The 14,770-nt window shown below is 39.2% G+C and overlaps 1 protein-coding gene across 2 annotated transcripts in view; it reads right to left on the bottom strand.

The window, feature by feature from the left end:
* ESCO1 (establishment of sister chromatid cohesion N-acetyltransferase 1) overlaps positions 1-14,770 on the bottom strand; it is a 69,533-nt gene that overhangs the window by 46,691 nt on the left and 8,072 nt on the right. For both annotated transcript variants that reach the window (XM_054583435.1, XM_054583434.1), the window contains one exon: positions 11,153-11,257. The gene's annotated coding sequence lies outside the window, so the exon portion shown is untranslated. The remainder of the gene's footprint in view (positions 1-11,152; positions 11,258-14,770) is intronic.

Genomic DNA, 14,770 nt, shown 5'->3' on the forward strand with positions numbered 1-14,770 from the left:
TCAGGGGTGCAGAGGTCCCCCCAGAGGAGTGAGGGGGTCCCAGGTCCACACCAGCCCCTGATTCCAGACCAGGAAGAAAAATCCTCGTAACTTCTGGCTGTAAAAACCACTGGGGTTTATGGCTGAGTGAGTTGGTGAGTGGCTCGAGACTCAGGCATTCCTCTTACAGGGCTGTGCACAGACTTACTCGGACCCGCTTGCTCTGAGGTTTAGTGCTGGGGCAGCAGCTTAAACAAAGGCACCAGGAACATACAGAGAGGAACTGAATTGTCTGGCAATAGGACAAGGGCTTGAGGGGCAGCTTTCTCCCAAACAGAAGTGCTCGTGGAGAACATTGTTCCTTTTCTGAGCCTCCCAGCACAGAGCAGGCAGGCGCCAGATCTGAGTTTCCATAATCCTGGCCAGGGCTGATAAGCCTGCCGTGTTGAATCCCTGAGATCCCACCCCACCCAACTTCCAGGTCCAATTTAAGCCATTTCCAGTGGCTTTTTAACACTAACAGCCTGCTTTGGCTCATGCTTCAGACTTTCCTAAAATCTCTCAAACAAGTAGCATCTAGCCTTGGCATGCCCCATACTTCCTACAAAGCGGCCCCAAGCCTGGTACTAGCATCTGGCAGCTCTGGTTAGCAGCCTGGCCTTTCCTGTGCACCTACAAGCCCAGCAAAACTAGCAGCCATTTGCAGATTGCTTTGTAGCTCATGCTGGTGACCTTAGCCTGCACCTCCCAGGAGGATTCAGAGACAGCTTCAGACCACATCAAAGCACCACCCAACCACCTCCACAAGTGACACATTCAAGTGGCAAACAGTGGGCACCAGAATAGAGCCCCACTGCAGTCCCATTTGTGAGCTGAGCACCTTCAAGGTGGTCAGCCAGTCCTTGCAGCCAACTGGCCTGGGGCTAAATTCCTCCAACTGAGGTGCCAACAGCAATTAAGGCTCAACTACAGGCCACACAGAGGGCACACCTGAAGTGTTCAGCTCTAGTGAATGTGAGGCTCTGCTACTGGGGCTATAGGACACCTAACACCTACTACAAAAGGCCACTCTACCAAGCCTGGGAGATGAAGCAGCTCTACCTAGTTCACTGAAGCAAATACAGGGAGGCTGCCAAAATGAGGGGACAAAGAAATATGTCCCAAATTAAAGCACAGAACAAACTAGAAAAAGAACTAAACAAAATGGAAACAAGCAATCTTACAGATGCAAAGCTCAAACACTGGTTACAAAGATGCTTAGTGAACTTAGGGGGAGAGCAGATGAACTTAATGAAAACTTCAACAAAGAGATAAAAAACATAAAAAAACAAAACTAGAAAACAAAAAAGAACCAGGAAGAAATGAAGACTACATTACAGGGAATCAACAGTAATATAGGTGAAGCAGAGAATCAAATCAGAGATTTGAAGGAGAAAAAAACAGAAAGCACCAAACTAAAACAGCAAAAAAGAAAAAAATGAGGATAGCATAAAAAGGCTCTGGGACAACAACGAGTGTACCAACATTCACATCATGGGGATGCCAGGAGAAGAGAGAGCAAGAATTGAAAACCTATGTGAAAAATATAATGATGGAAACATCTCTAAACTGGTAAAGGAAACAGACATACAAATTAAGGAAGCATAGATAGTCCCAAACAAGGTGATCCCACAGAGGCCCACACCAAGACACATCACAATGAAAATATCAAAGATTAAAAAGAGAGAATCTTAAAAGCAGTAAGAGAAAAGCAGTTAGTATCTACAAGGGGGCTCCCATAAGATTATCATCTGATTTCTCAACAGAAGCTTTGCAGGCCAAAAGGGACTGGCAAGAAATATTCATAGTGATGAAAAGCAAGGACCTACAACCAAGATTACTCTATATAAAGAGCTTCACAGACAAGAAAAAGCAAAAAAAGAAGTTCATCACCATGACACCAGTATTCAGGAACATTAAAGGGTCTTCTTTAAGAAGAAGAAAAATAAAAAATATGACTGATAAAATGGCAATAAATACGTATTTATTAACAATTACTTTAAATGATGAAATCCTGCAATCTGCAACACCATGGATGGACCCAGGGTATTACTGTGCTGAGTGAAGTAAGTCAGACAGAGGAAGAAAAATGCCATACGATATTACCTTCAGGTAGAATCTCAAAAAAAAAAAAAAAAAAAAGGAAGCAGAACAGACACAGACTCATAGAGAACATTTTGCCAGATGAAAAAGGGGATTGGAGGAATGGGTAAAAAAGTGAAGAGATTAAGAGAGGTACAATTTGGTAATTACAGAATAGACATGGGGATGTAAAGTACAGCATAGGGAACGAGTCAACAATACCATAATAACTATGTAAGGTGTCAGATGGGTACTAGATTTACCAGAGTGATCACTTAGTAAGTTATATAATGTGTAATCACTGGTTGTACACCTGAAACTAATATAATACTGTACACCAACTGCAACTGGAAAATATAAATTACTGAAAGCCAAAAAAAAAAAGACATACACACTCACTCACACCCTATAATCAGACTACCAGCCTACCCACCATTTCAACACAGAGAGCATACAGTCAGTTTTTAGAATCTCAATTGTAACCATAAGCAAATAAATAAGAATTTCCACATACATGAAGAAAACCTTAAAATGAAAAAAAAAGAAAAAGGAAAACAGGAATCAAACAGCTTGGAAGAAACAAACTAGGCAGTAACAAAAACTTTGAAAAAAAATAATTTGTCCATGAAATACACAAAAACATCCACAGTACAAGAAGGATGTCTTTAAAATTAAAAACTATGCGAAAGAAATTCAAAGGTCAAAAGAATCATTACAAGATTAAGACTCAGATGGCAAATAGGAGACTAAAAGATAGGAAAATTAAAGGACCATCAATGAATGTCCAATAATCTAGTAACTGGGGTTGTAGAAAAAAGAGAAAAGTACTAAAAAGAATGAGAATGTAAGAAATTTTCCTACAACTAAAGACATGAGTTTCTGGATTAAAATGGCCAAAAGCATCTAGCACAGTGAGAACAAGATTTTTAAAAACATAAGAAAAAAATATTAACCTCAAGTTTCTAAAGGGAGGAAAAAAACTTCAATCATATACATTAGATTAAGGATCAGAATTACATCAGACTTCTCAATACCAAGAGAATAGAGATAATGGGAAAATCTATCAAAATGCAGAAAGAAAAGTATGTCTAAAGTAGAATTCAATGTCCAAATAATTAAGTGTGAGCCTTGAATAAGGATACTTTCAAACATGCGGAGTTTCAAAGGATTTACTTCCCATATATATTCTAGAAGTTAACAAGAGAAAGTGCAGCAAAAATGAATATATTAAAATGAATCAGAGAAAAAGAAGAAAACAGGAGTTCAGAAACAAAAGAAGAAAGATAACATGTGCCCTTACTGAATTCCCTATGAATAATTAGATAATTAAAAAGATTTTATAAAAAGAATTGCTATTGGCAATAAGAATATGCTTACATACCCACTCTTGATTCTCTACTCATGCCAATAAAAAGAATGAGTTGGTAATTGAAGTACTGAAGATATTTGCAAATATTTCTTTCTTAGCACTATCAACTTTTGGAGTATACAAGCCAAAAAAGCAAGTATCATGTTATATGGGGTAACACAAGAAGTCTCCCACTAAGTTCAACAAATATTTTTAAGAATGTTGCAGAGACGATACAATAAAACAAGGAGAAATAACAAACAAAAGTTTGAAAGACAGAAAATTACTTGCAGAAAAAAAAATCCAAGACAATCAACAGAAAAACTATTAGTATGTGAATTCAATATGGTAAAAAAAATTTATTTAAATGCTTTAAATAAACAACTATTAGCTGAAATACATAACAGAAGAAAATATCATATACTAGTTTCAATACTACACACATACATAAATAAAAAAAAATGAAACAGGGAGTAGATTTGTGCTTGCTGATATTAAAATACATTTAGTTGTAATAATTAACCATTTAGTTTCAACATATCAATAAGACAGACTCTAAAAACAGGCCCAAATGCATAACAAAACTTAGTACATATTGAGGAGAGAAAGATGGCGGAGGAGTGACTGGGAGTCACGCTGACCTCCTCCCAGGACCAAACTGTAATTGTGACTAAATAGTGGAGAAATCACCTGGAAAACAAAGGAAAGATAGAGGGAGAGGGGCCTGCTGTGGACAAACAGTGAAATCAGCTTTCACACATCTCAACAGGTGAGAAGTGCGGTGGAGCTGCAAGAGGGTGGGCTGGGCGCCCATGGGCACCAGCACGAGAGGGACATTGAAATGGCCAGTTGGATCCCCCTGAGAAGAACAGGGTCTGAATCATAAACAGGGACCCCTAGACTACAGCAGCTAGAACCAGGAAAACGCACAGACAAAACGCAACCCCAAAAGCTTCCAGGCGCTCTCTGCAAGAGACAGACGGCTGGAGATGCAAAGAGATATTTAAACGGCCAACGCAAAAATTTGCAGTGGCAGCCGCCTTCCTTGATCTCTGGGTAGAGGTGGCAGCAGAGTGGGCCGGTGCCTGAGGAAAGATGGGTGAGGAAAACTTTGTGAAGAGACCTGAGACAGTGCCCAGCTGAGCCCCAGTGATAACTCACCTCCCACTCTGCAGCTACACATCTCGTTCAGGCATAAGTGGGTCAATAATCCTGCCTTTTGTGCGCTCCGCACACAGCTTGTGCACGTGTGGGCTGGGGGCTGGGGGCTGAGTGCAGACTGGCTAGAAAAAATAGAGGATCCCTGGCCAAAAGGGACACACAGCTGTCTAGAGACCCTTGAGGAGAGACTAGAGATGGAAGCGTTGGGGAAAGAACTGGAGGATTAGCTGGTATTCCTGGGGCTGACTCCTTCCCCATTCCATGGTCTCCATTTTGTGCAGGCAGGCAGGCCACGCCCCCAAAGAGGCAGAAGTGGGCACGTGAGCCAGTCCACCCCCCGATCACAAAATGATCTGCAGAAATAGTGGATCCCTGGCCAAATGGGGTCACAGAGCTGCCCAGAGACCCTCAAGAAGAGACTGGAGATGGGGGCACTGGGGAAAGAACTGGAGGAATAACCTGAGAGTCCCAGTGCTGAATCTTCCCCCTCGCCCCGCCCTCCCCCCACCTCCATGTTTGCCATCTTGCTCAGGCAGATTATTCCCCTGAGTGACAACAACCTATAAGAACATGATAGGCCCGCCATCAAGAGGCACTGCTCCGCCCTGTGGTGCCTACGCCTGACAGATGAGGACAGAGTGACCACATTAACAATTACAGGAGACAGACACAGACAGTAGATTCCTGGACCGCTCAAACAAATGACTCAAGGTCAGATAGGGTCAAAAACTGACATCATCAGAGGCAGATCCAGAAAGAAAAGAAAATTTAAAAGAAGACCCGCCTACTACCATACAAATTTAATCAACAAAGTCAGGAAATCTAAACAGACCAATTTGAGGAAGTAACAAAAAAAAAAAAAAAAAAAAGCAACAAAAAACCAAACCCAAAATCTCTCTCACAAAAATAGGAAGAAAAAGAAGTTCTCCCTAAATGAGGGAAAAGGAGGAATCCTCACAGAGAGCTAAATAAAATAGAGGCAAGGGAACTATCAGATAATGAATTCGAAACAATGGCTCTAAGGAAGCTCAATGGGCTCAGTCAGCTCAAAGAGAACTATGAGAAACTGCTGAGAAACTTCAGAGAAACTATCAGGATCTTACAGCAAACCATATCAACCTGGAAAAGGACGCAGAAACTATCAAGACACAAGAGGATATGAAGAATACCATTTCTGAATTGAAGACACAGTAGAAGGAATCAAAAGCAGACTAGGTGAAGCAGAGGATCGAATCAGCGAGCTGGAGTACAAGGTAGAAAAAAGCTCCCAGAAAGAACAAGAAAAGGAAAAAAGACTTAAAAAGAATGAAGAGGCATTTAGGGAAATGCGGAACAATGTGAAATGCATTAATATCCGCATAATAGGGATACCAGAAGGAGAAGAAGAAGAGCAAGGGATAGAAAACCTGTTTGAAAAAGTAATGATGGAAAATTTCCCCAATTTGAGGACAGAAAAAGTCTCACCGGTCCAGGAAGCACAGAGGGCCCCATTCAAGAGGAACCCAGAGAGGCCCACTCCAAGACACATCATCATGAAAATGGCAAATATCAAAAACAAAGAGAGAATCCTAAAGGATTCTTTAGCAAGGGAGAAACAGGTAGTACCATACAAGAGAGCCCCAATACGGCTAGCAGCTGACTTCTCAACAGAAACACTACAGGCCAAAAGGGTCTGTATTCCAAGGGCAAGAAATATTCCAAGTAATGAAAAGCAAAGGCCTACAACCAAGGCTGCTCTACCCAGCAAGGCTCTCAATTAAAATAAAAGGTGAAATAAGGACTTTCACAGACAAAGGAAGGCTAAAAGAAAACACCTCCACGAAACCAGCACTACAGGATATGCTAAAGGGACTGGTTTAAAAAGATGAAGAAAAAGAATGAGAAAGAGAAAAACACAGGTACAAAGGGAAAAAAATGAGTAAGTTTCTATCAATAATAACTATCAATGTAAATGGACTAAATGCCCCAATCAAAAGACACAGGATAGCTGAATGGATAAGAAAACATGCCCCACACATATGCTGCCTACAAGAGACCCACCTCAGAACAAAAGACCTACATAGACTGAAAGTAAAGGGATGGAAAAAAATTATCCAGTAAATGGGCATGAGAAAAAGGCTGGGGTTGCCATACTTGTATCAGACAAAGTAGATTTCAAAACAAAGGCCATAAAGAGAGACCGAGAGGGGCACTTTATAATACTTAAAGAATCCATCATGAAGACAAACAGTGTAAACTTATATGCACCCTACATAGGAGCACCCAAATATATAAGGAAAATCTTGGACGACCTCAAGAAAATTAAGACAGCAACACACTGATAGTAGGGGATTTTAAACCCCACTGTTAAAAATGGACAGCTCTTCCAAACAAAACATCAACAAGGATACTGTGGAGCTGAATGACGTATTGAATCAAATAGACTTAACTGACATATATAAAACCTTACATTCCAAAGAAGAAAACTACACATTCTTTTCAAATGTGCATAGAACTTTTTCTAAGATACACCACGTGATAGGACAAAAAGCAAGCCTCAGCAAATTCAGGAAAATTGAAATAATATCAAACTTTTTCTCGGACCACAAGGGCTTGAAACTGGAAATCAACCTCAAAAAGAAACCTGAAAAACTTGCAAACTCATGGACTCCGAACACTATTAAACAATGAATGGGTCAATAATGAGATAAGAGAAGAAATCAAAAAGTTTCTGGAAACAAATGAAAATGAACATACCACAGTCCAAAACCTATGGGACACAGCAAAGGCAGTCCTGAGAGGGAAGTTCATAACAATACAGGCCTACCTAAAAAACACAGAAACATTTCAAATAAAAGACCTAACACTACAACTTCAAGAAATGGAGAAAAAACAACAAATAAATCCCAGAGCAAGTAGAAGGAAGGAAATAATCAAGATCAGAGCAGAACTGAATGACGTTGAGACAAAAAGAACAATTCAAAGGATCAACCAATCCAGGAGCTGGTTCTTTGAAAAGATAAAATCGACAAGCCCTTAAGCAGACTCATCAAGAAAAAAAGGGAGAGGACCCAAATAAATAATATCAGAAATGAAAGAGGAGAAATAACAACTGATACCACAGAAATACAAAGGATTGTCAGAAACTACTATGAACAATTATATGCCAATAAATTTGAAAACCTTGATGAAATGGACAAATTTCTAGAAAAGTATAATCTTCCAACACTGAAGGAGGAAGAAACAGAAAGCTTGAACAGACCGATAACAGCTGGGGAAACTGAGGCAGTAATGAAGAAATTCCCAGCACACAAAAGCCCTGGGCCGGACAGTTTCACAGGAGAATTTTACAAAACATTTAAGGAAGAGCTAACCCCTGTCCTTCTCAGACTATTCCAAAAAATCCAAGAGGAGGGAAGACTCCCAGACTCTTTCTATAAGGCCAGCATCACCCTGATCCCAAAACGAGATAGAGACACTACAAAGAAAGAAAACTACAGGCCAATTTCACTGATGAACATAGATGCTAAAATCCTCAACAAAATATTGGCAAACCGCATCCAGCAATACATTCAAAAGATTATCCACCATGATCAGGTGGGATTCATCCCAGGGATGCAGAAATGGTTCAATATACGCAAATCAATAAACATAATACATCACATAAACAAAAGCAAAGACAAAACCACATGATCACCTTGATAGATGCAGAAAAAGCATTCAATAACGTACAGCACCCATTTATGATCAAAACACTCAGCAAAATGGGAGTGAATGGGGCATTTCTCAACATAATAAAGGCCATATATGAAAAACCTACAGCCAACATTATATTCAACATGCAAAAACTAAAAGCTTTCCCACTAAGATCAGGAACATGAGAAGGATGTCCGCTTTTACCACTTCTATTCAACATACTATTAGAAGTCCTAGCCACAGCGGTCAGACAAGAAAAAGAAACAGAAGGCATCCAAACAGGAAAGGAGGAAGTAAAGCTATCATTGTTTGCAGATGACATGATAGTGTACATACAAAACGCTGTAGACTCCACCAAAAAACTCCAACCTAATAAGTGAATTTGGCAAAACAGCAGGATACAAAGTCAATATTCAGAAATCAAAGGCATTTTTGTACACCAGCAATGAAACAGAAAAAGAAGAAATCAGAAAAAAAATACCATTGGATATAGCAACAAGAAAAATAAAGTACCTAGGAATACATTTAACCAAGGAGGTAAAAGACCTGTATGCAGAAAACTATACAACATTGAAGAAAGAAATTAAGGAAGACACAAATAAATGGAAGCATATAACATGCTCATGAATTGGAAGAATATCATAAAAATGTCCATACTACCCAAAGCAATTATAGATTCAACGCAATCCCTACTAAGATACCAATGACATAGTTCACAGAAATAGAACAGACATTTCAAAAATTTATATGGAACCATAAACGACCCCGAATAGCCGCAGCAATTTTGAGAAAGAAAAACAGAGTAGGAGGGATCACAATACCAGACATCAAACTATACTATAAAGCCACTATACTCAAAACAATCTGGTACTGGCACAAGAACAAACCCATAGACCAGTGGAACAGAATAGAAAGCCCAGAAATAAGCCCAGGTCTATACGGGCATCTAATATTTGACAAAGGGGGCAGAAGCATAAAATGGAGCAATCATAGCCTCTTCAACTAATGGTGTTGGGAGAGCTGGACGGCTACATGCAAAAAATTGAAATTGGATCATCAGCTGACACCATACACAAAAATAAACTCAAGATGGATAAAAGACTTAAATATAAGTCACAACGCCATAAAAGTCCTAGAGGAGAACACTGGCAGGAAACTCTCAGATATCCCACACAGCAATTTTTTTACCGATATGTTTCCTAAAGCAAGGGACATAAAGGAAAGAATAAACAAGTGGGACCTCATCAAAATAAGAAGCTTCTGCGCGGCTAAAGAAAACATGGGCAGAATGAAAAGGGAGCCAACCGTATAGGAAAATATATTTGCTAATGATACATCAGATAAAGGTTCAATCTCCAAAATATATAAAGAACTCACACGACTCCACTCCAAGAAGACAAATGATCCAATCAAAAAATGGGCAAAGGACCTGGGCAGACGCTTTTCCAAGGAAGAGATACAGAGGGCCCAGAGACATTTGAAAGGATGCTCGGCATCACTAGCCATCAGAGAAATGCAGATCAAAACCACCATGAGGTACCACCTCACACCGGTCAGAATGGCCATCATAAACAGATCCACAAACAACAGGTGCTGGCGAGGCTGTGGAGAAAAGGGAACACTAGTACACTGTTGGTGGGAATGCAGACTGGTGCAGCCATTGTGGAAAGCAGTGTGGAATTTCCTCAAAAAGCTGAAAATGGAACTGCCTTCTGATCCAGTGATTCCCCTGCTGGGACTATACCCTCAGAATACCAAAACGCCAATGCAAAAGAACCTATGTATCTCAATGTTCATAGCAGCACAATTGACAATAGCCAAGTGTTGGAAGCAACCTAAATGCCCATCAGCAGATGATTGGATCAAAAAACTATGGTACATTTACACAATGGAATACTATGAAGCAGAGAAAAAAACTACCATACTTCGCGACAGCATGGATGAACTAGAGAGCATTATGCTAAGCGAAATAAGCCAGGGGGCAAAAGACAAATACCATATGATCTGACCTATAAACGGAACCTAACGAACAAAACAAAGATGCAAGGAAAATAAGACCAGCAACACTGAAAGGAAAAGAAACCAACAGAGACAAGAGGGAAGGAGGGAGGGGTGGGCAGGGGAAAAGGAAAGGAAGGGTCAAGTCAAGGAACATATAGCAAGGACTCATGGACAAAGCCAAAGTCGGGAAGGATTGCGGGAGGGATGGGGGGAGGGAGGCAGGTAAAAGTGGTGGGGGAAGGCAGAGACATATGTATTTGAAAAAATTAATTAATTTAAAATAATTTATAGTAAAAAAAAGTACATATTTATAGAGGTGGCAGTAACTTCATTAATTTCAAATTAATGAAGAAAAGTTTATTATTCAACAATTGGTGTTAAGAAAACTCAGTAATCATCTTAGTAATTTTGATTTAAGAATGAAATCATATCCAGGAAAAATTTAATCATTAAAAATCAAACCATTAAAACTGTGTGAGAATTTTAATACTTATTTTCAGAGAGGGAGAGCTTTTGAGCCTTGTCACAAAATTCAGAAGCTAAGTTTGAGAGATAAAACTGGGGAAAAATACTGGCAATAAACAGCAAAAGCTAATACATACTTTACCCACAAGAAAGAACCCACAAATGGCTAGTGTGGTAACAGAACAATATAAATATAAAAGAACTAAAGGACCAAGTGCCACAAGTGTGAAAAAAGCTTCCTCTTCACTACATACCTACATAAATATTTTATTATGTAGACATATAATCTTGGCAAAAACTTAAAAACATTAATTATATTTCTCTCTGAAAATATAAAGTGTATTTGGGACACTGACTAGTCATCTTGGAAGGCACCAAATTATAAAAGTATAAGCCACTTACCTTTCTGAAATGGAAATCACATATCGCTTTTTTCTTTAAGTTGACTGATGCTTCTAATAACTTCCTGTGTATTTGGGAATTAATCTTTAAAAGAAAAATCTATAGCTAAGAAAAAAATAATTATTAAAAAACATGATAATACAAAAACAATATTATCTTTTAAATGATATATTAAAACAACTTAAACTAAGCAAGACTAAGTAAACAATGGCTTAATGACAATTTTCATGATTATATGCAAAACATCACACAGCTGCAATGTGGGCACCATCTCATTTTTACACTGTTTAATAGATGTGGGTTTTCTTCCAAAATAATCACTACATCTTACTCCAAACCCCACCTCTGTAGGAGTGTATTTTCCTTCCCAACTGATGCTGAGCTTGGTCACATGCCTTGTTTTGGCCTCATGGTGGGCAAAGTGTATTTCCCTGCCCCAAAGCCTTGGCCATGACTTGTTGTGACTAATGGGATGTCAGCAGAAATGATGCAAAGGTTTGCAATGTCTTTGTGCAGTTGGGCTTGCCCTCTTGTATCTCTGCCATCACCATGCTTCACCAGGCAGAAACTGCCCCTTCCGCCTAGGCCCCAGAATAAACACAAGGAGTAGAACTAAGCAAAACCCCAGGTAAGATGCCAAGCCCAACCTACAATGAGAAGTAAAGCACACCCACAGCCACAGATGCCCTGATAAGCCTAACCTAAATCACCTAATCCACAGCAGCTCTACAAATGTGTAAGCAAGATTAATAAATTGCTGTTTTAAGCCATTAGTTCTAGGACAGCTTCTCATACAGCAATACCTGTTAATCCACATATTGCTGTTAATTTTTATTTTCTGGGAAGCTCCAAACTTACAGTACTGAAGATTAAGCCTCTGAGGGGTTATAACTTGAAAAAACAAAGTTTATTTAATTTCCTTTATTACTTTAGCATTAAGAATACTATTTTTTTAAATGACAAATTACATCATTGTAATTCTTTTCCCCTCACTTTTAAGTATTTAATACATTTGGCAGTTGGCACCTACCTTAGAAAAGATGTAATTTCATACACAAATCTACAGTAATTGTCAATAACCTGTTCAGGTATGCTAAGGATAACTTTAGCTTGCCCTACATGCTAAACCATTATGAATCTTGCATTATAAAACTTAATAACCCCCTTTCTATTAAATAAACCTTGCAATCAAGGACCAAAATGCATTCTCTAACCTGCTAACAGATTGAGAACACCCCCTCCAGCCATAGGTAGCTTATTAATATAATCCTAATAAAATCAATATTGGGACCAAAATACAATAATCAAACTTTACATAAAATGATCACTTTAGAAAACCCACAATAACATTTTTATTTAACTACAGAAAAATATTTACAAGATACAAGTTAGAAAGTACCCAAGAATTTAAGATTATATCCAATTTCCCCACTGTGCTCTACAATAAAAAGTAATCAAATTTTAATCAAAATATTTACACTGTATATCACATTTTAAAGTGAGTTTCTGAAAAACATTTTATAATTGAAATAATTCCTATACCATTAAATTCACCTCTTTATAGTATACAACTTATTGGTCTTTAGTACATTTGGAATTGTACAATTGCCATGATCTAATTCCACAACATTTGCAGAAAGTGTCTCTAGGGTGTTAGACCACACTGTAACCGTGCAGAGTGAGGGGTCCCAAAGTATAGGAGAAATTCCCCACAGCCCATGGTTGGGGGAAGGGAAGAATGGGATAACACTGCTTTAGATACTTTGCCTATCTATGGCAGGTTGATAGCTAGTTAATTGTTGTACTACAGCCCCAGGCAAAAGGACTAAGTGATTTTAAGAGTATTCAGGGACTCCTGACACAGGGGAGGTGGAGGTCCCTGTGTCATAGTCACTCTTGTCCTGACTAAAGATGGCAGTCGAAAAAAATGTAAATATACAGGAGAACTAACAAAAGCAGCAAATTGTAGCAGGAGACAGATATGAGGTCATGTAGGCAGCTCTGGGTCATTTAAAATAAGGGCAGGTTCACTATGGGGTAGTCAGGAAGCAACAAGTAGCCATACTGTTGACAGGATTCCACCATGCAGCCTGCTATAGTAAGAAAGAGGCAGCTATGAGGAGATGCAGCCATGCAGGCTGTAGAGTAGGAAGTAGGCAAGCCTGTCGGTAGTGAGTAGGAGCTGGAGTGAGAAAGAGGAGATCCATCGGGAAGCCTCCCTGAAGAAGTCCCCAGCAAAGCTGATGGAGCTGAGAATTGTGGGAACCTGACTAATCAAGCACAGATTCATGGGTGGAGCCTGGAATGCTGAACTGTGGCCAGGAATGCTAAGACTGCAGACTTTTGGTTCTCTGAAGGACATACAAAGAAGCCACTTTCTTGGGATGTGTGCCTTCCCAGACTTTACCATGATCTAGGATAACATGACACATGTTTTCCGGGACTACTACATGGAGGACAACATACCCCAGATCCTGAAGGAGAGAGGTCTTGTGAGAGAATAGCAATTCTGAAACCCATGAGTGTTTCCAGAAGGAATGGAGAACTGTTTGCACAGCTGGCTTAAGAACAGATAAGGATATAAGGAATTTTGGGGCATGTTTTTGGTTTATAGCTTGGTGGGGAGTAAAGGAAGTGCTGCGTCTCATGGGAGGACAATGCTCTGAGCAGGAGTGCTCTCAGCCCTCACTTCAAGATTGGAATCCTGTAAATAAAATGTTTCCCTCAACATTAATTGTTGGGTTATGCATCAGGGCGCCACATGGAGGTGGCCAGGTTTGCTCAGTTACAATACCACCCTTAATGTACCTGATCTCCAGAATATTTTCATAACCCCTTTAGCAGTCATTCCCCATTTCCCAGTCCTTTGAGCCCCCAGCAACTACAAGTCTACTTTCTGTCTCTACAAATTTGGTTATTTTAGATGTTTCATACAAATGGAACCATAAAATGTTCAGCCTTTTGTGACTGGCATTTACTTAGCGTAACGTTTTCAAGGTTCAAGTAATGTTGTAGCATGTATTAGAAATACCTTGTTTTTTATGCTGAATACTATTCCAATGTACGAACCTGCCACTTTTGCTTACCTATTCATGAACTGATGGAATGTTAGATAGACTGTTTCTACCTTTTGGCTCCCATGAATAATGCTGCTATGATTAATCCTGAATGAGTTTCTGTGGGTATTTTAGGTCTCTTGGGTGTATATATCTCTCTAAAACTGCAATTGCTGGGCCAGATGGTAACTCTATGTTCAACTTTTAAGGGAATGTTTTCCGAACCAGCTACATCATTTTAAATTTCCACCAGCTTTGTATAAAGGTTCCAATTTTTCTACAACCTTGTCAGCATTTGTTATTATCATTTTTACATTTTAGCCATCCTTCTGGGTGTAAAGTACTACTGCACTGCAGCTCTAATTTGCATTTTCCTAATCACTAATTACATTGAGTATCTCTTCATATGCTTATTGGCCATCTGTATTTCTTTTATGGAGAAATGTCAGAATCCTTTTTTCATTTTTAAAATTTAGTCATTTTCCTTTTTATTATGGAGACATAAGAGTTCTTTACCTATATATTTGACTTTCATCATATGTATGATTTACAAATATTGTCT

The sequence above is a fragment of the Pteronotus mesoamericanus genome, unplaced genomic scaffold, assembly GCF_021234165.1.
Source record: "Pteronotus mesoamericanus isolate MK-2021 breed Mesoamerican mustached bat unplaced genomic scaffold, CSHL_Meso_final contig_74, whole genome shotgun sequence".
NCBI lineage: Eukaryota > Metazoa > Chordata > Mammalia > Chiroptera > Mormoopidae > Pteronotus > Pteronotus mesoamericanus.